Consider the following 25,569-nt stretch of genomic DNA (forward strand, 5'->3'; position numbering starts at 1 on the left):
CTTCAGCTATCTGCTTTGATATCCAAACACAATAGAGCTATAGACTAGGCCCAGAATTTGACCTTCAGTATCTTTCTGCCAGGGCATTTATTCCTCAACTGGTTTCTTTAGTCTTAGGCTGTTTCCGTGCTATGTAGTGAAGAAGTCTGGTAACCCCTGCTGTGCCAGAGGAGGTTGGCCCTGTACAGTGACCATGGTGTAAGAGTGGCAAACTGGAGCCTGACATGTAATGACATCTCCTGCCAATCCTTCTTCATCCACAGAATCCAAGCTTTAAGCTGCTTCTTGATGGCATAATGTTTACTTCCTTTTCAATGTAGGTATAGAAGGGATCTGAATAAAATTTATCCCCTCTTGGTCTCATGAAATAGATGTTGTGAAACACAAATTATACAGCTGAGAGCGTAACAATTTGAGGATAGAATACCTCTGGAAAAATAATTTCTGTTGCTCTGCACATTCCTATCTGCCTTTTATATCACTGTTTATTTTTGTTATTATGAAATACATCCTTCTGCATGGTGGTCATAGCTCAAAGATTATTTGAAGGGAATGTCTCTTGACTGTCATTTGACTTGCTCAAGCCTCTGGAGTTGTTGAAATGTAAAGATTTATGTGGTTTGTGTTTTTATTTTTTTTTGCTCTGCTTGTCCCTTACCTGTGTATATATAGATGTGTATCTCTATCTCAAACTGATTGATTAAAGTAACTAGTGCAGGGGAATCCCCATCCTAGGAACAGTATCTTCTGCTATATCTGTGACTTCAGTCAATGCTTGTCTTTTGAGACCTGGAGGAAAAATACACAATACAAACACAAAATCATGGAGCAGGAAGTATTTTCTTCTTTTTTAGCAAAAATTTTGCTGACTTATGTTCCTTTGCTACAACACTGAAAGCCCATCCACCTATAGAACATGATCCTACAGCTTTGAGTAAGGGAAATCAATTCAACAAACACAAAGCCCTGACGACTCTATGATCAATTATCAGAACTGCTCATTCCCCTTTAATAGTAGGGCTAATATGAGGATGTATTTGTGAGTCTCTGTAGGACTGGGCCAGATACCCTGAGTTTTTAAAAGAGAAAAGAACACTTCCCTCTTAGGTAACAACCTAAAACTGTTTTACATCCCTGAATGGTTTCTCCTTCCTGTGGTAATCAATGTTCAGAGTGTAAGCAGTTACCTTTTCTGGTGTCTTTTGGTAACAGCTGCATGGACACATGCAGGTGCACGTGTGAAAAAGGCTTTGTCACCACACCTTTGCATTACAGGCAGTGTGTTTTATTGAGAGCCATGGTAAAAACAGCAGAAAGAAGGGAGGTTTAAAGCAGAGGTCTTGCACTTGGCACAAAAGAAGCAGGCTTGTAATGTTTATAGTTTCTAGGGGAGCCCATTCCCCCTAAGATGGGATATGCCATTATGGGAAGTTCTCTGCCTAGTGAGGAACAAAGCTGGACATCATAGTCTTCACACAGGAACTTCAGATGAATTTGGGACCCAGACTACTGAGTGCTTTGGAGACAACAGACTTGGGCTGGAGTCAGCATTGTAGGAAAACACCAAGAGGGTACTAATCTGTGCGTGTGAGAAATATTGCAGCCTTCTGCACTTGCTGGAATTTCCTAAGAGCTCATGACTTCTCACTCATGTGTGTGACACTGCTTTGGTCTAGACAAGAGCTGACAAAAGCTTGTATAATGGGGAACAGGTCACCATCTGATGCTGACTCCCACGAGCATTAAATGACATTGTTTTTCCAGAGAGTTATCATAAATAGCATTTTCTGTTAAAACACATGACAAAAAGTCTATTACATTTTTTGCTCTGCTCTGAAAGAAATCCCCTTCTACAATTCATGGTCAAATCTGGCTAAAAGATTCTGAAATGGGACTTTTGTGATGAGGATTTCCTGCTGTGAATTGAAAAAGAAAGAAAAGTATCTTCTTTGTCAAGAGGGTTTAAAGTTGACACAATCCAAAGGAAAAACTTCCAGTCTAAAATGACCAAGAATATTTGTACAATGTAAAGTCTGTTGACAAAAAACCCTTCAGAAATGTCATATTACAAGACAACAGTAATTCAAAAGTGGCTACATAATATTTTTTCTTTTATTCTAGATGTCAGCATCTCTCATAAATAAACAAATATGTACCTTGTCAGATGTATGTTCCAAATCCTTCATGTTCTGAAAATAGGCAGTAACTCAATAAAGATTTTTTTTTTTAGAAAAGTACAATATTTGATTGACCTGGTGAAATTTACCCCTCTGCTTGAGCCCTCACCTGCACCATCACACTTCAGGTCACTGCCCTCTTGGGTGTGCTATCACATGTGCTTATTTTGACCGGTGCTGCTCAGTGAAATGATCTAATTTAGTCCTCAAATGGTGCAAGCAATTGAGCTGGTGCAGAGGAGAAGGCACTAACCTCTAAGGAAGGGATGAGTACAAGCCCTGTGCACTGTATAACATCCTAGCCCAGTGCACAATTGAGACTAGTATTTTGTGGAATCTCCCCTCCTGTGTTAATTAATTAGTGACAGGGACTCTCCCAGCTGCTCACCCCTGGTGATCAGCACCCCTCATTTGTGGAAAGGTGCTGGCCCGAGGGTTGGCCCATGGTGACTAATGCTATTCCAAGGCCCTCTTCCCAGTAGATACCGTCCTTAAGAAGTTAAGATGGTTGAATACAACAGGCGTGGGCTAAACCCCAGCTCCACTAGCCCTACAGACTGAGAATGGTCTTGGATGGTCTATGAGGATGTCTGCCTACATACTTATTCATCCACCTTGCTGATACCACATGATCTGTAAAGACAAAATTGTTACCCACTGTCCCTCTGCAAACTCTCATTGATCACTCTGAAGGGAACATGGTGGCCTTCAGGAGTACTAACAGAATTCTAGAATCACAGAATAGTTTAAGTAGGAAAAGATCTTTAAAGGTCTTCTAGTCTAGCCCCCTGCAATGAGATGGAACATCTTCAAATAGATTGGCCAAAAGCCCCATCCCAACTTGACCTTGACATTTCCAATGATAGGGCATCTGCTTCCTCTCTGAACAACCTGTTCCAATGTTTCAGTACCTTCATTGTAAAAATTTTCTTCCTTAAATCTAGTCTAAATATACCCTATTTTAGTTTAAGATCATGACCTCTTGTCCTATGCAACAAGCCTAAAATGTTTGTCCTCATCTTTCTTGTAGGCCCCTTTAAGTACTGAAAGGCTGTAATAAGGTCTCTCTGAAGCTTTCTCTTCTCCAGGCAGCACAACCCAAACTCTCTCATAATTTCTTCATAGGAGAGGTGCTCCAGCCCTGTGATCATCTTGGTGGCCCTCCTTTGGACCTGTTCCAACAGGTCCATGTCCTCCCTGTGCTGAGCACCCCAGGGTTCCAGGAGAGGCCTCACCAGGGTGGAGCAGAGGGGCAGAATCCCCTCTCTCACCCTGCTGCTTTGGATGCAGCCCAGGACACGTTTGTCTTTGTGGGCTGTGAGTGCACATTGCTGAGTCATGTCCAGCCTCTCATCCACCCACATGCACAGTCCTGCTCTGCAGGGTTGCTCTCAAGCCCTTCTCCCCCAGGCTGAATTGTTCCAGGGACTGCCATGACCCAGGGGTAGGACTGTCTCACAGCAACGGGCTGAGGGCCCCTGCTAGCCCTCCATCCCTCTAACCTTGGTGTGTCATCTCACAGCTTGTCACAGGCAAGCCTGGCACTATCCCCCTCCCCATTCAAGTCTAGTTCAAAGCTCTGTCGACAAACCCTGCTAACCTGTGAGTAAAGACCCCATTCTCCCTTAATTATGGGGGAAAAAATTTAAAGTTTAAATCTGGCCACTCTTCAACATCAGACTGAATTTGACCCACGACTACTGAATGCCATTGAAAGAAAAGCTGCAAAATAATCAGTTCTAGGGTTGGAAGAAAATTTCTGGGCAATGTTTCTGGATCTTTTTGCTGTGGTACTGTCATCTTTGTCAGTTAATACTTTTAGCAATGAAACCGCTTTGATTTGGGTAGAACTCAGAACTTCTCTGCTTTCTTAGAAAAACAAAATTATGCTGATTTGTATTTTTTTCCTTGTGCAGGCTGCATTTGTTTGCACACAAGATGTGAATAATGAAGGAGTCTACAAAATTCAGCTGGTGAAATTCTATCAGAGTTTGTAAGAAACAAAACAAGCACAAAAACAGCCCATCAAGTAAAAATGGCTGATTGATGCAAAAGACAACACAGATGGAGGTAATGGGGTTTCAAAAGAGGAATTAGAGAAGATCTGAATGGAAACTCGTAAATCTGCAGCAATTCAGCTTTGCCAAGAATTGCAGTGGGAAATCCTCATTATGGGAGATATTTCCATTCTGTACTCACCCATGAGAGCTTTGCTAGGGCAACCACAGGGAAAGCAGGAGACCCAGCCATCAGCATTCCTGAGCCCTGCCAGCCTGCAGTGCTGACTCACCAGGCAGCCTTGAGTGAGTCACTCATTGCCAGATGCTTCCACCTGACCTTGTCAAGGTGCTGCAAACAAGGAAGCAAAACACATTCACCTTTGGCAACTCTGGCAAACAAGTTTTATCACGTTCTATTCCAGCTTCCCCCACACCACCAGTACGCAGTGTGGCCAAGGAAGAAGCTTTAGGCCAGGCCAAGCCATTTTTGGGGCTGGGAGCCATTGCCCTGGCATGGCAGACATGTAAAGGAGTTGTTTGTTACAGAGGAGAACTTGACTGTTGCAAAGGAAACATGACAACTGGTAGAAAGTTCTTTCTACCAGAAAGTGGAGAACCTGGCTGGGGGAAAGCTCTTTGTACACAGGCAGCAGAGAAGCCATTGGCTCAGCAGATCCTTGGAAGAGATCAGTGAACAAGGAGGATGCAGAGTCCCAGGGAGGGAGCCACACAAACATATGAAATAGCCTCCTACCACGCAAGCTCAGCTGAAGGACTTAGATAGAGGCTTAAATTTTCCACCAAATGGGAAAAACATCACTGCTTCTAACAGTGGGCTAGTGAATCCAGGAGGGTTACAAAATCTGGGGTTTTTTCTGTTTTACTCCACCAGTTTCTCACCAGAGGGCATGTCACATTGCTGGCCTGGGAAGGGCAGTCCTTGGTGTGACAATGTGGCTCAAGGCAATTGCTGTGACATGCTCTTTCTCTTCTGTGGGATCAGATGTGGGCAGCCTGATCTATGTTAGAAAAACATCATCAAAAGTTTCTGAAATAATTTACTTGGGATTGAGTTTTCCTGAGGGTTTTTCTCTGTAGTGCCTCTCTATAACATCTCCTGTACCACCATCTCTGACCACTAATGCTGAGCTGGACTAACATGACTTGCAAAGCCTAAAAAAAGAGCTGAGACCTGAGTGATGCATGGTCAGACCTGCAAGCTCAGGGGAGAAGGAACCATAATCATCTTTATCCTTGCATAAACTTCATCTCCCCTTGCCTTCCAGCATTGGCTCTGGATCAGACTTCCCTGTTTCATGGCAGGAGACAATGTCATTAATCACAGGGCTGCATCCAGTATTTATACATAGAAAAATCAAGCCGTGTTCCAGGTTATTGAAAATCCCTCCTGAGTGCCAGCAGAGGGTTAGTTTTAGGCTGCAGCTGCCCAGATACCATTCCTGGTTAGAATCAGCTATGGGGGGAGATTCTTGAGGGGTGGGGTGGGGAGGAGGAGACATGAGAGGCTGCCCTGCAGAGCTGTAATCTGGGGTTTAGAGTTAGCCCACATCTCCTACAGAGTCATATAAAAGTGCCATTAAAGTCAGTACAGGAGCTCTCACTGCAGCAGGCAGCTTAGACACAAACACAGGCAACAAGCTGTGTCCTGAGTGCTTCCCCCAACTTTGCCCATTTTCCCCCAGGCTCTGTGAGGACTGTGAAATGCAGGAGGATTTGGGATGGGTCTCAGCTCTGTTGGGCTGAGGAAGGTAAACTGATGGGAGTTACATTGTTCCTGTTTTCTGTTACTGTGACCGTTCTGTGACACCGGAAAGCTTCAGGAAGTGATTCATAAAAGCGCATTTGCAGCGGGTTAGGTGCACTAAGGGAGCCGCAGGAAGAGGTGTCAAGAAATCAGCACAGGTATGGGTAAACCCAGCTATGTACCACCAGCAACACAGCAAGCTGTCCTGAGCCGCTGGTACTGACCCAACAAGCCAGGCTGGACTTTAGCAGGTGCATCTGCACAGGCTGTAGATCCTCCCCAGCCCTCCGGCATCCCCAGGTAGGGGATGGGCACTGTGTGAGGTCTCACCCTGACCCCACAAAGTACTCCACAGGGAGAAAGCCTTCATTCAGAGAAGGAGAACCTCCATGCAATTAGTGCTTCTCTTGTTTCTGCTCTGTGACTCTGTTAGAAAACCAGGCTAGTGAAAGAAACTTGCCAATTTTAATCCCTGGATAGCACACTGAAGCCTTATGTCCTTTGTGCTGCTTCCAGCTACAGCATTAGCTTTGCTAAACATATTAAGTGTTAGAATTTTTGTACTCTCTTGGTAGAAACAGAGAAAAATAATACTTATGCTGGAGCTGACCCGTTTGAACTAGTGAAACACTGAAAACTCCCAGTTGTCTTTGAATAGAAACATTTCAAAGTATTGCCTAAATATTTTTGGTACAATATTCAAACTATGTTTTATTTGTGAGATATTTTATTAGATGTTTGCAAAATATTTGATGTCTGCAAGCTATTGGATTTGACTCTCAGCTCATGTTGAGCAGTAAGCAACAGGCTTTCTGGCTGCAGGACTAAAGCTTTCCCCCTGAAAACTGGTGACTTGCATACCATTTTCTCTCTTTCTTTGCATCTCTGTAAGTAATTTACCCTAAATTAATGAAGCATTTGAAGAATAGTTTCTAATCACCAACAGAAAAACCATAATGCTATCTTAGAAGTTGCAGTTAATGAAATTATGTGGTTTTACTTGCAGTGCATCTAAATGCTTTATTTGCTCCTTGAAAAGAGCTATAAGCTTATTTTCTCTTTCTGAAACTATTAATGGACATGTCTTCTGTCACAGCCAGGACTGTGAACATGTTATGTGAACAGCTGTCTTGTTAAATTCCTTTGAGCAAATCATCATTTAGTACTGCAGGTGCAAATTCTTCTGCAGCCAGTGGGTGTAGCAAGTACTAATCCGAGACCTGCATTTTCCCAGTTGAATCAAACTGCCCAGATCCTGAGAGGACCAAATGGGATGAGGGGAAAACTGGGAGCCATGAGCTGCGGTACCACTAACGGGCTGGTGGGTTGGAAGGATATAGACACATGTGTTTTTTGGAGACATAACCACTTCCAGTGATGAGAAAAACTGGGGAAAGCGGTGGCATTTTAGAGGCTGGGAAAGAGATGTAGCAACTGGAGTGGGAGAGCATGACTATACCCACCGTCAGAGTTTCAGTGCACCAAAGCCAGGGTGCCTCACCCCATAATGACACAGCTAAATGGAAAGATTTTGTTTCTTTTGTGTCTCCACCCAGTTAGATAAAGATATGGCTAATGAAAGCCAGGTCACACCTGTCTACTGGCACCTTTTCCTCTCTCATTACGCGTGTTACCTTCACAGATAGATTTATCTCGGCATAGAGATAGAGGGGGTTCTTTCTATTTGTTTTCTGTTTTCTCTTTAATTTTAGAGGAAGTGTTTCATACCTGAAAGATATAGATTACAGTTGCTTTTACTTTCTCTAAACTTAACTTTGGTGGAAAAATGGGAGCTGCTGAATCTGTTGTGTTTGATCCCCTAGAGAACAAATATGTACATAAAAAGTTGGGGCAGCACAGATTATAGCCCTTTGACTATAGCTGATTAAAAGCCATGAAGTAAAACCAAGGATATCTTTAGCAATTTCATTAAATGAAAAAATATTTATGTTTCTGGTTTTAATATTTTCACATGCCTTTTTATCTTTTGGCATATTACAATTTAAAGGAATTTTAATTCACCTCAAAATACTTGTAAATTCAATAAAAACTGTCTAGTACAGCTGGTTCTAGACCGGCATCTTTTATCAATATCTTCTCTGAGGAAATCCTATTTATTTCTAACAGACAACCCAAATCAGGATAACAGAGTTTAACCTACAGTGAATTAGGAATGCAGACATGGCTTAGCTGAGAAAGCACAGGTTTCAGTTAATTGTAGAATTATCTGTCCTGAAGCAAAACCCCTCCTTGAATGTACTGTGTGTTCAGATGAGAGAATATTTTTTCAACTTCAAGCCTACAACAGAATAATAAAAGTCCTTATGTTGAAACTACAGGTGCTTCATGCAACACTGAGTAAATGACTCCAGAGTGAGTTTGGCTGCGGAGAAGTGACAGTCTTTTATTCATTACACAAGCACCTCAGTCAGTCTGTCTGCTCAGGTTTCTGGAAACCTCTGTGGTCTGATTCACTATTTCCTTACTGTTTGTTTTGGGACTGGGAGTAACTATGCAAACATGACGTTGATGCAATGTTGTAGGGAGTATCTAGGCTAATCCCTGCATTCAACTTGTGAACATGTTTGTTGAGAGCAAGGGGTTGGATTCCTTACTGTCTTCTCTCCTGTGCTAAGCCTAGGGAGATATGGGCACCCACAGTTTTTACACTTATTTTCCAACTAAATCGCCATATGCAAGGCAGTGAAAGAGAGAACTTCTAGTGTACAGTGAAGTGTTCTGACAGTTGACATAAGGATATAGCTAGCACAAAACCCCGTATTTTCACACAAAAACTTTTTGCAAATTTGCAACTTCTAAGAAATAATTGTTGTCTTCAAAATCATCTGAGGTAGTCAGGCTAACATCTTGGTTTTGGTACTGATGGCTCAGTGCTTTCAGGGAAGAATTAGAATTTGCTTCCCTCCAGATTTATTTAAATATGTCCAAAGATACAGTAGTTCTACCAGGCCTCATCTGGTGACTCAGAGTTTAGTTGGAGGGCCAGCATAGGGGCCACAAACACACATTTAGAGACCTGTGCCACTTTTTAACATGCATTCCATGCAGCATCCATATCAACTAACAGTACCTGTGAGAAACATCTGACCGGTTTTGTATATCTGCCTTATGAAGAAAGGTAGGAAAGCTGCTTCCACAGGTCCCCTGTGAAGGGATCCATTCAGCACCCTCAGATGTGGAAGTCTGAAGCCAGTTTGGCCACCAGACATCCTACCTTTTGCTGCTGAGAAAGAAGCAGGATTTGATACATCAAGCACGTTATTTACAGTAGCAGAAAGTGTGAAGGAAGAAAGAAACAGCAAACCTTTCAGACCTGCTTCCCAGTTCCTGGTTCTCCAGGGAGTGTTGTGTTGGTTTTGGAGACATTTATGAGGGAGGATTTAAAGTTTCCTTTAAGGACTGCAGAGTTTCTAAGGTGGAGGGTGGTGGATGGTGTTTGCAAGTCTTTTTAGGAAAGAAAAGCTTGGCTTGTATCTCCCTGTAGACAGTGCCACTTTCAGTTGCAAAGCAGTGGTATGGAGACCAGAAAGGTTTCCTATTTAATCTCCCAGCCAAAACTACAAACACATGAATAGTTCTCTAGAAAAACACAGCTGAAAGATTGTAGTTCCTGGCACTGGCTACAGAACATCAAATTGTAGGTGGCCATGCTTTGCTATTGTAAAATGTATGTGGCCTGCAGACAGGCAGAACAGAAGTCCACGGGACTTGGGATGCATCCGAGGGTGCTAAGAGAGACAGCTATGGCTCTCTGCCATCTTTGGAAGGCTGTGGTCATCAGAGAAGGCCTCCAAAGACTGGCAAGATGCAAATGTCACATCTGAAGTGTGAGAAAGGATCCAAGGAACTGCAGGCTGGCTGGCCTAACCTGGAAAGGTTACAAACATATCTTTTGGAAGCTGTGACCGGACACATGAAGAACAGACAGATAACTGGGAACAGCCAGCATGAGCTTAGCAAGCACAAATCATGCCTGCCCACCCTGCCCGCCTTCTGTGCTGGCATGGCACAACAAGGGAAGAGCAGCGCTCATTACAAAGAGGTTAAACAGTACTGGCCCCAGCAATGACCTCCGAGGGAGGCCACTGGCAACCAGCTGCCAGTGGAACTTTGTACCTCTGACCACAAGCCTTTAAGCTCAGCAATGCAGCCAGCTTTCCACCCACCATGCACTCTGCTCATTTGTTTTGGGGGTTTGCCTTGAAGGATACTATGAAGAGCCACAGTGAAGGTCAAGATCAAATCAAGAGGCAGCTGGCACAGGTTACAACAAAGGCAATCCCGATCAGATAAAAGGAAAAGCAAACCTCGTGGTGGGGGGTTTTGATTCTTATTCAGGAACCCCTGTCCTTGGAGATGTTGATAATACAGCTATCCAAGGCCCTGAGCAACATGTTCTGAGAGAGCCACATTCCAATGAAGGGGTGGCCCAGATGGATGGAAGACACCCAGACAGGTCCTTTCCAAACTGAATTATTCTATGATCTACACTGAATTATAGCATGTGTTTATACATGGGTGTGCAGGAGACTTCCAGCACCATCTCTGACCTTGTGTTGTGGGCTGTTTTGTACCTTAATTCAAAACAGTTGTGTCTGGCCTTCTCCAAGAGAAGAGACAACCTTCTGGGAGCTCATGTTTTTTGTTTCCACTTCTGTTAGGGAGATGTCAGAATCATGAAAGTTACCACTGCGTGCAAGACTAATTACTGCCTGTTTGAGAAAAGGAATATGGGGCTGTACTGCCTTCTTACAAGGTCAGGTGTGGAAGCTGTCTGGGCAATGGGAGGAGGTCTGTGCTCTCCTGCAGAGGAAGAGCTGAAGAATAAAGCTGTCAGACTACTGCCTATCACCCCCAATACACATCTCTCTTTTGTGTGTGAATTGGTACTTGCTCCACGCCTGACCCTGCTCTAAAATTAAAGATAATAACATTTCAACATGTTCTTGCCATGCAGAGACAGTTAAAGAGAATTAACAGCAAGGATAGGTCCACGAACAGCAGTGAGGGGTAGTATGTACTTCCTCTGTACTCCAGACAGGAAAACAGAATAACCTTTAAGGGCTCAGTCAACAAACATTTTTGTGACATCATTAGTGTTTAATCTAAACAACTCATGTTTATATTACCTCCAATATCATGATAGAGATAATACCTGTGAATGGATAGGAAGGCTCCACATTGTGGGGCTACATCCGTGTACATTTTAACTCATATCTGATGACATAAGTGCCTGTATCTGTGCTCATTCTGGATCTCAGAGGTACATCTAGTAGGGCACTTCTGACCCATTTTACAGCAAATCCATCTACACTGAGATTCCCTCTGTGATCAGAGGAGACATATAGGTATTTTCAGGGAGTAATTTCTCTCTTTTGATAGCGGATCTTCAGAATAGATTATCCAATTTCCTGTTTCTTTCCAGCTACTGCAAAGGAAGTGTGGGTGACAGGCTCAAATGCAGGTATCTTCATTATGAGCATCAAAAGTGCAGATTCATCTCTCCCTGATTCTAGGGTGTGAGAGTAATTGCCCTGACCAGCCTCCCACAGGACCCCCAGACATGTACCCTGTACCCCTGTGGCAGGGGCTGTGTGTGAGCTCGGGCTCTGGTGCCCAGCCCTTGCCCACTAAGCTGTAATTGTACCTGTGCCCTCTGCCCCATCCCCTGCTGACCCAGACTCACTCCCTGGACTCCCCACATTGCCTTCATACCCAATTCCTTGCCTGCTGTACCCTCTGAAGGGCTTGATCCAATCACCTCTAATGCCATTTAGTGTTGGTTATCTGCTTAGTTGTGAGCTGATGCTCCAGCAGTCTCCTACAGGTCTGGCAGCCACGGGGATTTCACAACAGCCCAGAGGGGTCTGGAAAGGTGTCAGACAGCAGTGGGCAGGCAGCTGGACTGCACCTCAGGTATCTAAAGCCCGAGTGTCTGCGTGAGAGCAAGGTGTCTAAGCTCTTGGTAAGGCAGTAAGGATATAGACCATAGAGTTAGTGGAGTCCAGAGAGCAATTTGGCTGACCAAACACTGGGATCAACCTCAGGAAGAAAGTAGCTTGCTAGGCTCCACCAGCTGTATGGGCTTGGTCCTCCTTGTCTACCACTGGAGTTTAAGCTCACATTCAGGCACTGTAATTTAGGCAAGCTAAATCCCACCAATGGTGACTAAAAGGAGAAGAAATAAATACATTTATGAGAAAAAGAATAAAATTATCATTCTGTGTTTAAAATTCTGTTTTTCATCTGAAAGGTATAGAAAAGCAAAAGCTTTGTGGATATTTAAAGTTCAGTTACTTTGTCTGTACATGGAATCACGCACTCCAAGAGTATTACGTGCACTCTCACAAAACACATCCTTTATTTACAGTCATATGGATTTACAAACACTCCCTGGAAGAACAGAGGCACACTTATTGTATACAATTTATTTTTTGCTTCTGTAAACTGTTAATGTGGAATTATTAATAATAATTTGGGATATTTCACATATGGTTTTCTGCATTCTATGATTCTACCTCTCCAAGTAAATGAAAATATTGGTAGTGTAAAATAATGATCTCTTTTTGCCCAGTCTCCTCTGCTCAGTTCTACAGAATTGTTATATCCTCCTCTGTTGCCATAGAAATGATTGGTATGTCTAATCATCACATTCTTGCCATACCCTTGCCTCTACATATTATGTATTTTGCCCTTTAAACCAGACTATCAATTGGCTTTTTGATATTTTGGGTTATGTTCTGCAGAGAAAACAACAATGAAACATACAAAAGAAAGAAAATAAAAAAGAAAACCTTGGCTTTGAGAAAACTGAAACTAATTCAAAAGACAGTTACCTGTATTAATACTGTAAATATCCATTTTACTGTAAACCTTTGACATTTGTTGTTATTAACTCCTAGCCCTGGCAAGCAATGACTTAGTGAGATTCTTAGCATCTTCTCATGCAAAGCAAGTATTTGCAGTGTTTAAAGCTTCCTAGCTAGGGAACATTAAATATAAAATAAATTTAAAGACCTGCCTTTTGGAGGGCCTGTTGATTTTAGAAGGAATGAATTATGATTTTTGCAGATTTGAGTCTCCCTTTCAAAAAAGCAGAAGGAAAAAAGAACTAGTCCAGCTCTTTGACATGAGGCAAAGAATAGGCTGTGATACCGATTTCTATGAAGTGCCGCTAGGTGGCCCGAGATGGAACCTCTGCAGGCAACAGCTTTCAGTGGGATGTGAGTGTGTGGGGGCAGGAATTTGGGAATTATCCTTGGGCGGTGCGCACCACCCTCATCGCTTCTGTGATTTTTAGATCTTGGTTGCAGATGCTGGAGGAGGGAAAGGGGCATCCCAGAAAACCCTCTGAAATGGGAACGAGCTCATTCTTATTTCTCACGTGAAATGAAAGAGTTTTCTCTTGAGAATTGGGACTACTGATAGCCTGGAGCCTAGTAGTACTCCCCGGAATACCAGCCACGCCACGGCCCCAAATAAAAATGTGTATTGTTCTTCTCTTTTAAACTTTTTCAAAGACAATTGTTTCCATCATCAGGAGCGTATTTTGACACAGGTTAGCTTTGAGAACTCCACGGATGAGAGGTCTGAATCCAACATACTGAAGGAGAGAATGGCTTTCACACACTCAGCAGATGACAAGAGTGATCCACAGGCATCACTTTTAGCCTGTCACCCTTCTAACCTCTTTCTCAGAGGTGCCCTGAAGTAATTGATTACTCCCCATTCTCACTTCCCTCCATACCAAACCATTGTGTTTTCTGCCCATTCTTCACTCCCATTCCTAGGTGCTCTGTGTCCCTCTTCCTCACAGGTACGGGCATCAGACCTGCGGCTTGGCACAGCCCCCTGTGACGGTGCTGGGACATCTCCACCGCCTCCCACCCGGGGCGATGCTTGGGGCCATGGGAGAGGATGCTGTGGGCAAGAGCCGGCAGGAGCAGGGAAAGCGGGATGCACGGCCCAGCGCTGCCTGGAAAACCTCGCCCTGCTCCCTGGGGAGGCCAGGGCTGAGTTTGTCAGGGTGTCAACACTTCAAAGGCAAGGAGGAGGAGGGTGAAAGAGGAGATAGCGACATCGTTGAGCAAGAAGGTGCAAGTGGGTGCCATCAGCCGGTTGTTTGAACTATAAACAAGTGAGGAGATGCTGGGAGCTGTAGCTATGCTCAACAGCTGGCCCATCCCCCTCCTGTATTGTTCCCATTCCTCCCTCTCTCCTCCACAGTGAACAGGGCTTTGGCCAACTATACCTTTGCTGACGTTTTAGACTTGATTGGAAAGCAATGTATATCCTATGACATTCAGGCAGGCGAGCACAGCAACGCTGGCAAGACAAGCGTGTGGTCTCACAGCCTCTGACAGCAAGACAAACATATCCCCCCACTCCCGTACAGGCCTTAAAAATTCCTCATTTAGGGCCAGAGACAGCAAAGGTGAGCAACACCAAAGCGCTGGCCTGGCTCTTCTGGGGTACGGAGTGGGGAAGTTTCACTTGGCTTCTGCACAGCAGCTACCAGAGCTCCTGCTAACCATCGACAAATTAGAGACTTGTTTTAAAGTGCAAAAATACACTTATTCTCAACTTTGCTTTTATCATGAGAAAAGGGATAAAAGCCTAATTCATAAGCTCCACCTAAAGCCTCTTCCCCAGTGTTGGCTCTGCCTCAGCCTGCCTCCCTCCCCACAAACATTACCTGCCTTCCCCCCAGAGGGCTCCTCCTGTCTTCCTCGTTTTTAGGGTGGAGGCTAATAAGCTCCCCAACCCTGGTAAGTCAGTATTAATTAACCTGCAGATCCCTGCAGGCTTCCAACACCTGCTAACTGAGAGAGTCCAGCCAGGCTCTCACGGTGGTTTTTTTTTTTTTTTTTTTTTTTTTGCACACAGCAAGCTTTAGCACCTGGAATAAGAGAAGATTATAAGCTCTCACTTTGCCTGGGTGGTTTATAGTGAAGTAGAAAAAAAAAGGGGGGGGAAATAATATTTTCTAGGGTCCGTTTTCTTCCTTAATTTTTTTTTTTTTAATTTAGACCAGCAATCTCTTTTGCATGGGAGGGGCATCTGCTAGGAAGGAGCTCTGCTGCATGCCATTACCACGTTTCTGAGATTGGGGAAGGCACTTGTAGCTGAGTTCTGCCTGTCTGCTAATGGGCATCCCTCTCTGCTCGCTGGTGGCTGCCATCTGTGGCAAATGTTGTCAGTCACTGTGGGGTGCAGTTATGTGGTGCAACAGCTATCCAGGGACTGATTTAGGGCCACTACAGCAAGGGCAGTTGGAGCTAATTAGATCCCCCTCCCCAACAACCTGGGTTTCCAGATGTGACAGGGCAGCACAGCTTTATTAACCCAACCGTGTTCATCCATGCTCCCTGTTACAGAGGAAGAGATTTTTTTTCCTTGGTGTTGAATCACAGCTTAGTGGGGGTTGTTTCCTGCCAGCTCCTGAACAAGAGCCAAGTGGCCTTCCTCACCTGCTGGAATTTTACAGCATGCACTGAGCAGGGGTGCCACTCTGCTGAACACTGGCAATTTTTATTTCAGTGAGCACTTCTTGTTATCTCCACGAATACATGAGTCATTTTTCAGTGGACTAGGAAAACCAGAAAAAGAAATCCCTGGTTACATTTTTCAGTGACCCATTCAGGTGGCTAAAGCTTTTACAAATGTCCCCTCACAGCTGACAGGACACACTGGTAAATAGCCTGTGTGCAGAAGAATGAAGACAGTGATTTGCTGGGTCACTCCTGCAGGAGTGTGCCGGCTGCTGCTGTAGAACTGCCACCACCCAGCTCTTCCCTGCCCAGGCTCTATCTTGGTGCCAGCTTTGGTGCTGTCTGGGTCCTCCCCGCAGTCATATCGCCATTCCAACCGGATGGAAGCACAGAGCTGTTCTTTGTTAGTGCTTTGGCCCAAGAATAGCTGGGCCACGAGGAAGGAGAAATGGGCCCATGTGGTTGGGAAGATGCTTGATCACTGTAGAGCAGCAGCCCCAGTTCATCTGCCAGTGCATGCACCAGCCATATGTTCTTTATCACAGTGCCTTTCTGGAAGAGATGAGAAACAAAGGCCCAAGGAGAGCTTAGATGACCTGCTGGAGGTCATAACATAACAAACCCATCTTTTCTCACAAGTTTTGCTGGAGTGTTGTTCCAAAATATCAATAAGTTACTTGTATGCTCTTTGTTTGGATAAGCCTGTGCTTTAGATAATGGAAGTTTGGCCCCATATACACTGTGATCCACTTCTAGGGTAAAGGAGTGTGTTCCAGAGAACAGAAATAATGTTCTGTCATGGCTGTTGATCCTTCACATTCTGCAGCTGTTCCCTGAGGATATCCACAAGAATAGGAGTTCCATTATTATCTGTCTTGCAGATCTTTAAGAGAGGCTGAAGGTTTGCTAGAACTGTGCACAACACAGTACAACTCCAGAGCCAGGGTGGAGAACATCCTTCAGATCAGCATGGTAAATCTGTGTTCTTCACAGTTCAGACAAGGGTAGTGGTGGCTCCTTCCAATACAAGCAGCTCCAGCAGGATCCTTAAAAGAATGTTTGAAATGATACTCTATCCACCCTCAATCATGGTGAATACTTTAGGAAATGTGGCTCTGGAGCAAGAAAGACCACATGCAATTCCAACTGCCTAAATGTCAGAGGCTTCACTTCCTTGGAGATCCTGGATATATCTGCTCATGTCTGGTCACTCCTTTCTCCTCACTTCAAACTTAAACTCAAAACTCTCACTCTCTCTCTTTTTTTTTTTTCTTTCTTTCTTTCTTTCTTTTTCCCCACCTGCCAGCAACAAGGCAAATCTCCTTTTGTATGGAGAGCAGCTGCCACTTCCCTACCACCAACCCATCATCCTCAGTGACAGATCTCTTCCATCCTAAATGATTCCATGCTATTACATAGCTCTTCTTCCACTAGCAACAGAAGGCTAGTACCAAAATAGTGGTTCTCCCCATAAACCTCCTACCTGCCTTCCCAGACAGTTTCTCTGGGAAGCATCATCCTGAGCATCCTGTACTTGGCTTGCCTAAAGGCTGCTGCCCTTTACCTGGAAGAGATGCTTCTGGCATTCCTGGACAGCAAACCAGTCATGTTGGCAGCTGCCCTCTGCCCCTGTCTTTTGCAATACCTCGGGATGATGCCAGCAGACCCTGGGCTGCATTAGGAGGAGGGTCACCAGCAGGTCGAGGGAGGTGATTACTCCCATCAGTTCAGCACTGGCAGACAGACACATCAGGGGTTCTGGGTGCAGTTCTCAGCTCCCCAGTACAACACAGACAGGAACTTGCTGCAGCAAGTCAGTGCAGGGCCATGAAGATGATGAAGGGACAAGATGTTGAGTGAGCTGGGATTGCTCACGCTCAGGGGGATCTGACCCTTGTGTATGAATACTCAGTTGGTTGACTAAAGAAGATGAAGTCAGACTATAAGTGGTGTCCAGTTAAAGGACAAAAGGCAATTGGCAGAAATGGGAATAACAAGAAATACCATGAACTGCCCCCTGCCCCTCCTCCACTTCTCAAAGGGTGACCACCCAGACAGGTTGTGGAGTCTCAATCCTTGGAAATAGTCAAAATCTGGCTGTACTCATTCCTAAGCAATCTGCACTAGCTGACTCTGCTCTGACCAGGTGTCAGACTGGACAATTCTCAGAGGCACCCGCCTCCCAGCCTTAACTGCTCTGTGATCCTATTTGCTGATTCTCAGGTCTCGCAGTCAATCCCACTACCCTTATCTGCAACCACCTTGATGAAGTGTTGTTTGCCACTCCTGGGTGAGGGAACAAGTTAGCTCCTCTGCAGCAGATACTCCACTCAGAGATGCCTGAGCAGCAGTCAAATGCACAGCTGATATGGGGAGCAGATGAGAAAAAAGGTCTTTCCATAAGGTATTAAGTCCACACAAAGGGATTCGTCCCATCTAACTCTGGACATTTGCACTGTGACCATTTATGTTTGAGTAGTGTATCTAGACTCCCTTTGGAGTCAACACAGAGAAATAGGCATTTCCAGAAAGTGACTCATGTGACTTATTTCACATGAGATGAATCACAGCCAAGAGGTGCCCTTCTTTCTTTGCTGACTGCTATGAGGAGACTGAGGAGTGAAAAGGTCAAGTTTGGACTTCTATACTGTAGACATCTTACAACATTTAGGATGATTCCTAACTCTGATACTTGTGCAGAAATTTGTTATTGGCTAGAGTAAATTTTTACATACTATAAAATGCAGTCAAATTTGATGAATGTCTCTTTGCTTTCAAAGAGGATTAAACAAACAGACAACTGAAAAGGACAGGCAAACCCCAGAGCGCTGCAGATAAAAAGTTCATACAAGTGATCTAGGAGCTGGATGGAATCCTATTGTTTTATTCCAAGATTGAGTATTTTAGGGGTACAGGTCTAAGGCACTTTGAGTAATGGGATTTCATCCAGTACATTGGACCAAACTCAAGGGCCATAAATCCAACCCTAGAGATTCCTTGTGTGTCTGGGCTCCTTAGAGTCCAGGGGAGTCTAGAGAACTGCTTACTGCATCAGCCCATGCTACTGTTTCTGGGGTGGACAGAAGAGGGCTGTGGACAAGATGGCTTGGTAAGGATATGTCTTAGATAATTCTTTGCAATTTTTGCAGATTTCTTCGCATACATCCATCTATAGGATCTTCAGGCAGATCTTCACCTCATCACACTCTTGATTGAACTTTCTTAGTCATGAGCTATCCTTGGCCTGCAATGACAAGCAGCAAGGAGATAACCGTGTGTCCTTGGCAGTGACAGGCCCTAGGCAGGGTCAAAGTCTTGAAGGGCATGGCAAGAAGACACAACCTTTTTTTTTTTTTTTTTTTTTTTTTTTTTTTTTTTTTTTTAAATATGATGACGCAACGCAGCATAAAGCTGTTTTCCCTTTTTGCATTGTCTGGCACACATCTGGACAGCAGCTGAACAGAAGACTGATCAGACTTGGCAGAGGTAGTTTGGCTGTGCAGCATGATGCCTCCATGTGCTATAGGAAGCCAGACTGCATTAACACACTGTGGTGATGCTGTGGGTGCTGGGGTGCAGTGTGGTCCTGGGTGCCTCAGACAGTCAGCCTAGGACCGACTAATGACCTTAGGTCTAGGTGTAGGACTAACGAATTGACCCTAATGTTGCACCAAGGGCTCTGGGAAAGGCAGTATAGCTTCAGATTTCATCAGCCAGGTGATCTTTGGGCAAGATGCTTAGCCCCAGGATTTTTCAAGGGAAGCCACAATTTCTAGATAGATGCATCATTTTGGGATGTTAATATTGTAGAAAAAAAAAAAAGGATTGAGAAAGAGTAAATAAAGTCAACTGCTGAGAAAAATAACATGCAAAGTGTGAGTGAAAACTGTTCATCTCAAATTAGGTACCTCAAATCCCAAATTAATTCCTGGTATAAAAGAAATAGTGGCCTCAAATTTCTCAGAACTTTGATAAAGAAAATAATGTGGGGTTTTTTTTCTGAAATGCTTAGAGGTGTCAGACAACTATATAAGATTTAAGTGCTGTCCTGTAAAATGTAGTACACAAAAATGTTGGAAATTGCTGTGGGATGCAGGGAAAAGGTTGATATTTAAATATAATTTTACGCCTTGACAGTGTAAAATTTCATCATCAAAAAATCATAAAGTTTTTCTAGCCTGTGTTATTTTTGTGGTGAAAGTGACTAACTGTAATAAAATACTTGAAATACCTGGTGCTAAGGCTAGTGGCCCTTATTTAAACTCATTCACTTCTGTCATTTGGTATTGCCATTTCAACAGGATGAAAATACAATTTTTTTTCCAGCTGAGCCCAGTGAACAGCAAGACAGGGCCTTTTCTTCTCCTCTGCACAGGTGTCCATCTTGGAGATGCATGATCTCCACCTCTTCTTGCAGTGGTGTGATTCCATGTAGGTTAAGAACAGTCCAGCTCCAGAGTTTTTTACCCCCAAACTTGTCAAAATTCATGTGCAAGAGAAAACTATTTTGGTGAGCTTACATTCATCCTCAGTGAGCTGACTTTCAGATCAGTGTAAAGACAGCCTTTTTTTCCTGGAAGAAATCAAGGACTTGATCAGGCCGGGAGCTGCAGGCAGGGTTTGAGTACATCTGGCAGTGGTCCTGGGGAACTCTGCAAAGCCTCTTGCCAAGTACTTAGGATCTGATCTGGAGGAATGCCCTTACTCAGAAGTGCACATTTGCATGCCATCCTACTACCTTTAGTACTTGAGCTGTCTTCTCAACTGGGACTTCCTCCTGTGGTGTATGCCTTCATCTCATAATTTCTCCCTATGTATTTACACCTAGTTCAAATAATGACTCCAGGCTGGGCTTGTGAAAGGAGGGAAAAATGATCACAGCAGCAGAAAAACTTTTCAACGTGGTGTTGGGAAATCATGAGTTGTTTTTCTTTTCTTTGTACAAATTTTCCTGCTTTTTCCATTTCATGGCTAATTGAGCCAAAGCCAAATTGCCTATTCACCACTGCCTAACAACATCCTGGTTTCTGATGATGACTGCGTATAGTAAAACCAGCAGTCCTAAATGAGAGAAGTTGGTCATGAGAGCTTCCATGCAGTTTCAGAAGCAGAGCTATCTAAATTCACAGCAGTTGAATATCTGTCCCGTTAACTTCACTTTGATAGTCAAATGGGTAAATAGTTTCCAAAGCACGCACGACTGCATTGAAAATCTTAAAAACTGGCATTGCATGAAAAAGCATTGCCTGGCTGCAAGGGACTCGTCACACCAGCCTGAGATGTCTTCAGCACAGGCTTCAGCCTCCAAACTAACCATGACTTCATGGTCACTGCTAAGATACCATTCCTCTGTGGCACTTCATTGTTTGTTTCATGATGAGAGGAATCTGAAGGTTCACCCTGGAGGTGCTCACTTCTTCAAATGGACAGGTGAAACCCACATGTTTTATCTGGAGATAACAGCTCTCTGTAGACCCTCTATATTCAGTGTTTCTGTTATGACCAGAAGACCTCTAAAATATCCACATTTCAGAAGGAAAAGTAATTGCATTGATTAGGAGTCTTTCACTAACAAATCCACCAAGGGCCTTTACCAAACTGCTGTGTCACAGCAACCCTGACATTAGGCTTACTGAAAACAAGATCATAGAGGGTAAATGTATCATACAGAAGAGCCTCCTGGTAAATTAGCAAGATCTGGAAATAGACAGAAAATGCCTCTGAAAGCCAAACTGTAGCTAAAATACTTTGCTTTCTATCAAAACCCAGCAATGTCCCATAACATTCAACTGTATTTTATTAAATTTTACTGTATTTTGATGATAACATTTTGTTTAAAAAAAAACACATGGAGGATTATCCTGTGTTAATCAACAGCCCTTTTCATTCAGCCATCAATTATGACCAGCAGGTGTCTTTTTTTTCAAATTATGCTCTCTAAGGTGATATCAGCTTAGAGGCTTTGTCTGTTCCCTTGGACCTTTCTTTGGTATTTCTACTGATATGTCAGCAGCAGCCCCCTGAGATCTTGGCTTTGCTGTTGGAGGTAGCTGAGGAAGTTAATGCCATGTTAAGCCAATGCCATTTCACCATTGCACTTGTGCCTCTTTGCTGTCATGGCCTTCTTGGTGATGCCACTGCCAGGCATCAGAACTGATTCACTTTTTCTGGGGAGTGTTATTTTTCAGCTGCTGCAAGCTTAGCCCTGCAAATCCTTGTTTGGCAATAGCAGGTGCCCATGGAGAGGTGTGAAGCCTGGTACAGGGCACCAGGGAAGGGAGTAGAGGGACCATTTTAAGCTGCCTTCACTACAAAGCCAGAGTTTCCTGAAATTATGGCCTCTGTGGACCTCATGTAGTACAAAATGAAAAGGAAACTTAAACCAATTAAGCCTGTGTATTAATTGTGGAAATACTTACGTGGTTCTAAATTTCCTTCAACAGCACTGGGGTTTTAATTTTTCATTTGAAAGGATAGTTAATTCTCACCTAAGCTTTCTTTTCCCCTTTCTTTTGCATTTTTGTGCAAATTTACTCTTCATTTTAAAGTTACTTTCCAAACACAACTCTACTCGTAAAATACAACACAAAATGAAAATCCCTTCAGCATTGAAATAAAAGTGACTTGGAAACTGAAGAAAGCTTTCAAAGGGCAGACTTCAGTAGCTTTAATGTTTGTTTAAAATACATGCTCTACACTTTCAATTCAACTTCTATAATTTACCTCACTAAGTCACAATTCTCAAAGACTTTTGAATTCACAGGGAGCTTGCACAATGCATGAAGTTCAACATGGGGATAAATTTGCAGAATTAAAGATGGCTGTACTCAGACCAGGGGCATTACAGGAATTTATATTCTCACAGATTTCTTCTAGGGGCAGAAGCCCACTATTCATAGAAGTGCATTAGATTCATTCTGGGGACACAATGACTTCTGTACCAGCTCAGGCCATGTGAAAGGTTGGTTATTACCAGATCTGTAAACATTTTTGGATCAGCTCGCTCTGCATCAGATGCAGACACATAACATCATCTTTCCATTCAGTTAGCCCAAGTATAAAGAAATATTTCTGCGCTAGCTTTATGCCTTTTTTACCAAGTTTAAGCTGACTTCAGTATCTTCTCCATTAGATGTTCTGTGACAAAATAGCTCCTTCAGAATCGTTTGAACACATCTGAATTGACAGAATAAGTTCATAAAGGTTCAGTGATTTGCATCACATCGTCATGGCATTTCTGACTCATTATATGGCACATCAAGACTATGTTCAGGGTCATGCCAAAACGAGGCCCAAGTTCTTGAAAAGTGATCCCCACTGATCTGCTCTCGAGCCTGGCAGGCTTGCAGACTCAACTTGAACTCTGTTTATGTAGGCTGAAGGGCTCTGAAAGAACAACACAACTACCTCCACACTCACTGTCTTTCTGCTTTCACCACACTGTGGTGAAAAGAGACAACAGAGCTGGACAAAACAAAATAAAATCTGAAAACAGGTCTTATTTCCAATAATTATCTGTTTGATCACATGGCTCTTGTAAGGACAACACAGTGACAGGAGCCAAAGAGCAGGAGGAAAAGCATAGGATACATGCCCATGTGCTTTGTTGGGAAGGCCTGAGAGATCCTTGCACAAGCACTGCCTGTAAATGCCTGCACAGCCACAGCCACCATCACGTTGGCAAAGCAACTTTTCTTATTCCAGGGCACAAATGTGGCATAAGCAGGTTGTCTCTCTCCTGAAGACAGATCCTAGAAACTCTGGGTGAGCATCCCCAGGTGCCCTCGGGTGAGATAAAGCACATTGAGACAAATGTGAGGAGAGACAATACTCCCTGAGGAGTTTTGACTCAGATGGGAAGGAAAAGAGTTTGTTCATAGCCACTACAGATATGGCTCAGGGCCCTGTATAAGAGGTGAAATAAGTGTCACACTTGGGTCATGGGAAGATAGCTACAAGCCAGCTTAGCTACAAGCAGAGATAGCCTGTGACAGCCAGTCACACTCAGTAATTGCATGCTTTGTGTGACAGATAGCAGACCCAGAAACAGCTAGCTTGTTAAAACCCTAGAGCACGGGCAGTGTACAAAAATATACATCAGATCTTCTCAATTAGCCCAAGCATGCAACAGTATTTTTTATGCCAAGTTTGTGCATCGTTGCCTGGTTTAAGTCTAGCTGCAGGACTGACAACTGTCTGATATGAAGTACAGGATTCTGGACTGGACTGTGAGTGCAGTGTGGGTAGATCATTTAGGGATGTGGAGTTAGCAAAAGACTGTGGCAACATGAAATCACCCTTCCTTCTGTGCAGAAGCAGTCTCCTCGCAGAGGCTAGGGCTCCATGGATGCAAATCCTGTGTGGGCATGTTCAGAGTCAGATTCAAAATGCCCCAGCTGGGTGATGCAAATTTCTGAACTTCACTGTGCTGGTTTAGATTTGTTCACAGAGTTCTCTGGAAGCATGCTGTCCTTCATACCATTTCAGCCATCAGCTTCTCATGTCCTATGACTCTGGATGGACCAGGTACCATCTTTCTTCATCACACCTAGCATAAAAAAATTACATAAAAATTGTACTATGTTATTTTCATAAGAATATTTTCATATGTTCATTTGTGATCTGGATTAAGTTAGAATTTCTGGGTGCTCCAGTACTGCACAAGTGTGATATTTATTGTTATAAGTCTAAGGTTAACTTTCCCCCTTAGTTTATACTGCAGTGCCATTTGAGGTAATTCTTCCCAAAATGATTTTCAGGACATGGTTTCGTGGTATCTAGATCTCTGTGCAGTAACAACTTGAGAAATTCCCACTCTCACATAACTGCCCACCACTCATTTAAAGCAGGGTGTTAATGAGAGGTAAAGCAAAGCTTGCAAAAAAATAAACAGAGTGTATTCTTTTTTGCTAAGATCAGCCTAGCAACCAAACCACAATACAGGGAAGCCACACTAGCACAGCTGAAAAAACAGCACAGATGTGGGGCCTGGCAGGGGATGGAGAAAGGTGGGCACCTCCAAAGTGCTGACAGTGCTGACTGTACCGTGCCTTCCCGCATGGTACCGAGCAGCTGGGCAAAGGGCTCTGACTCACTCTGCCACTCTTCCTGCACTAGTGGGATTGCTATATTTACACAGCCCCTGTGTTTCAGGAGTCCTTTTAACCCAGTCCCCACAGAGGAAGCCAGCCAGAGTGTGGGCACTGATGGCCTCAAAGAGTACAGCTGGTAGAAAGCTGCTCCTTTTTGGCCCTCTGCAACTTCGTGTCACCTACATCAACATCTGCATGTGCATCCCCAAGCTGGGGTCCAGCTACGTGTCTGAGCCTTGGCTGTGTGCTGGAATGGGGAAACCCATCAGTTTGGGAGGCAGTGCAGTATCCTGAGGAGCGGGAAGCAGTGGGATGTCACCAGCAGCAGTGTGTGTGCAACTGGGCAACCAGAGCCGCAGGAACACGTCCACCCCATAAGATATTAAGATGCAGTATGAAAGAAGCTGGGCGTGCCGGCAGGGATCACGCAGAGCAGCTCCTCACGGAGGTGTGAGATAGGGGTGGTGGAAACAGCAGAGGAGGAGCCTAAGCTGGAGGGAGGCTGATTGTGTGGCATCCTTCTGTAAGTGATCTGCTCCCAGTATGTGTTCTAATAAATACCATGAGGAGAACAGGCTCCTAGTCTCCCTCTGCCCTTGCAATCCCACTTACAGCAGGAGAGCCGGACTGTGCAAAGCCTCACTCAGCCCCACTCACTATCCTGTCCTCTGTTACTTATCACCCTAGCTTGAGCCTCCCTCAGGGATTTTTTCAACCAAGGAGAGAACCATTTCCCTAGAGTATGATGGGGCACATGTCTAACACTTCACGCTATAAAGGAGGTCAAAATCACTCCCGTTTTCCACATAGAGAACGGGAGTGGAAGCAGGAAATCAGATGCCCCAAGGCTACGGGATGAATCAGTAGTAGAACAAAATGAAAATTCAGAACTTCCTGTCTCTTTACTCATCTCCTTGAATACTGTTGATGATTAAGCTCATAAAAAGTTAGTGCAGTTGATGACCTCTACATCACTGGTCAGTGATTAGAGCCCCAGCACATTAAAAGCGGAAAATTATAGAA

The 25,569-nt window shown here is 44.0% G+C and overlaps 1 protein-coding gene across 2 annotated transcripts in view; it reads right to left on the reverse strand.

Moving 5' to 3' along the window:
• Positions 1-4,481, reverse strand: part of RFX8 (regulatory factor X8) — a 47,937-nt gene extending 43,456 nt beyond the window's left edge. The window contains exons 1-2 of one of the 2 annotated variants that reach the window (XM_063392605.1): positions 4,377-4,481; positions 659-789 (exon numbers count right to left, since the gene is read on the reverse strand). The gene's annotated coding sequence lies outside the window, so the exon portion shown is untranslated. The remainder of the gene's footprint in view (positions 1-658; positions 790-4,376) is intronic. The other variant, XM_063392604.1, reaches the window with a different exon arrangement.
• Between the last annotated feature and the right edge of the window lie 21,088 nt (positions 4,482-25,569).

This window comes from Prinia subflava, chromosome 3 (genome assembly GCF_021018805.1).
Source record: "Prinia subflava isolate CZ2003 ecotype Zambia chromosome 3, Cam_Psub_1.2, whole genome shotgun sequence".
Lineage (NCBI taxonomy): Eukaryota > Metazoa > Chordata > Aves > Passeriformes > Cisticolidae > Prinia > Prinia subflava.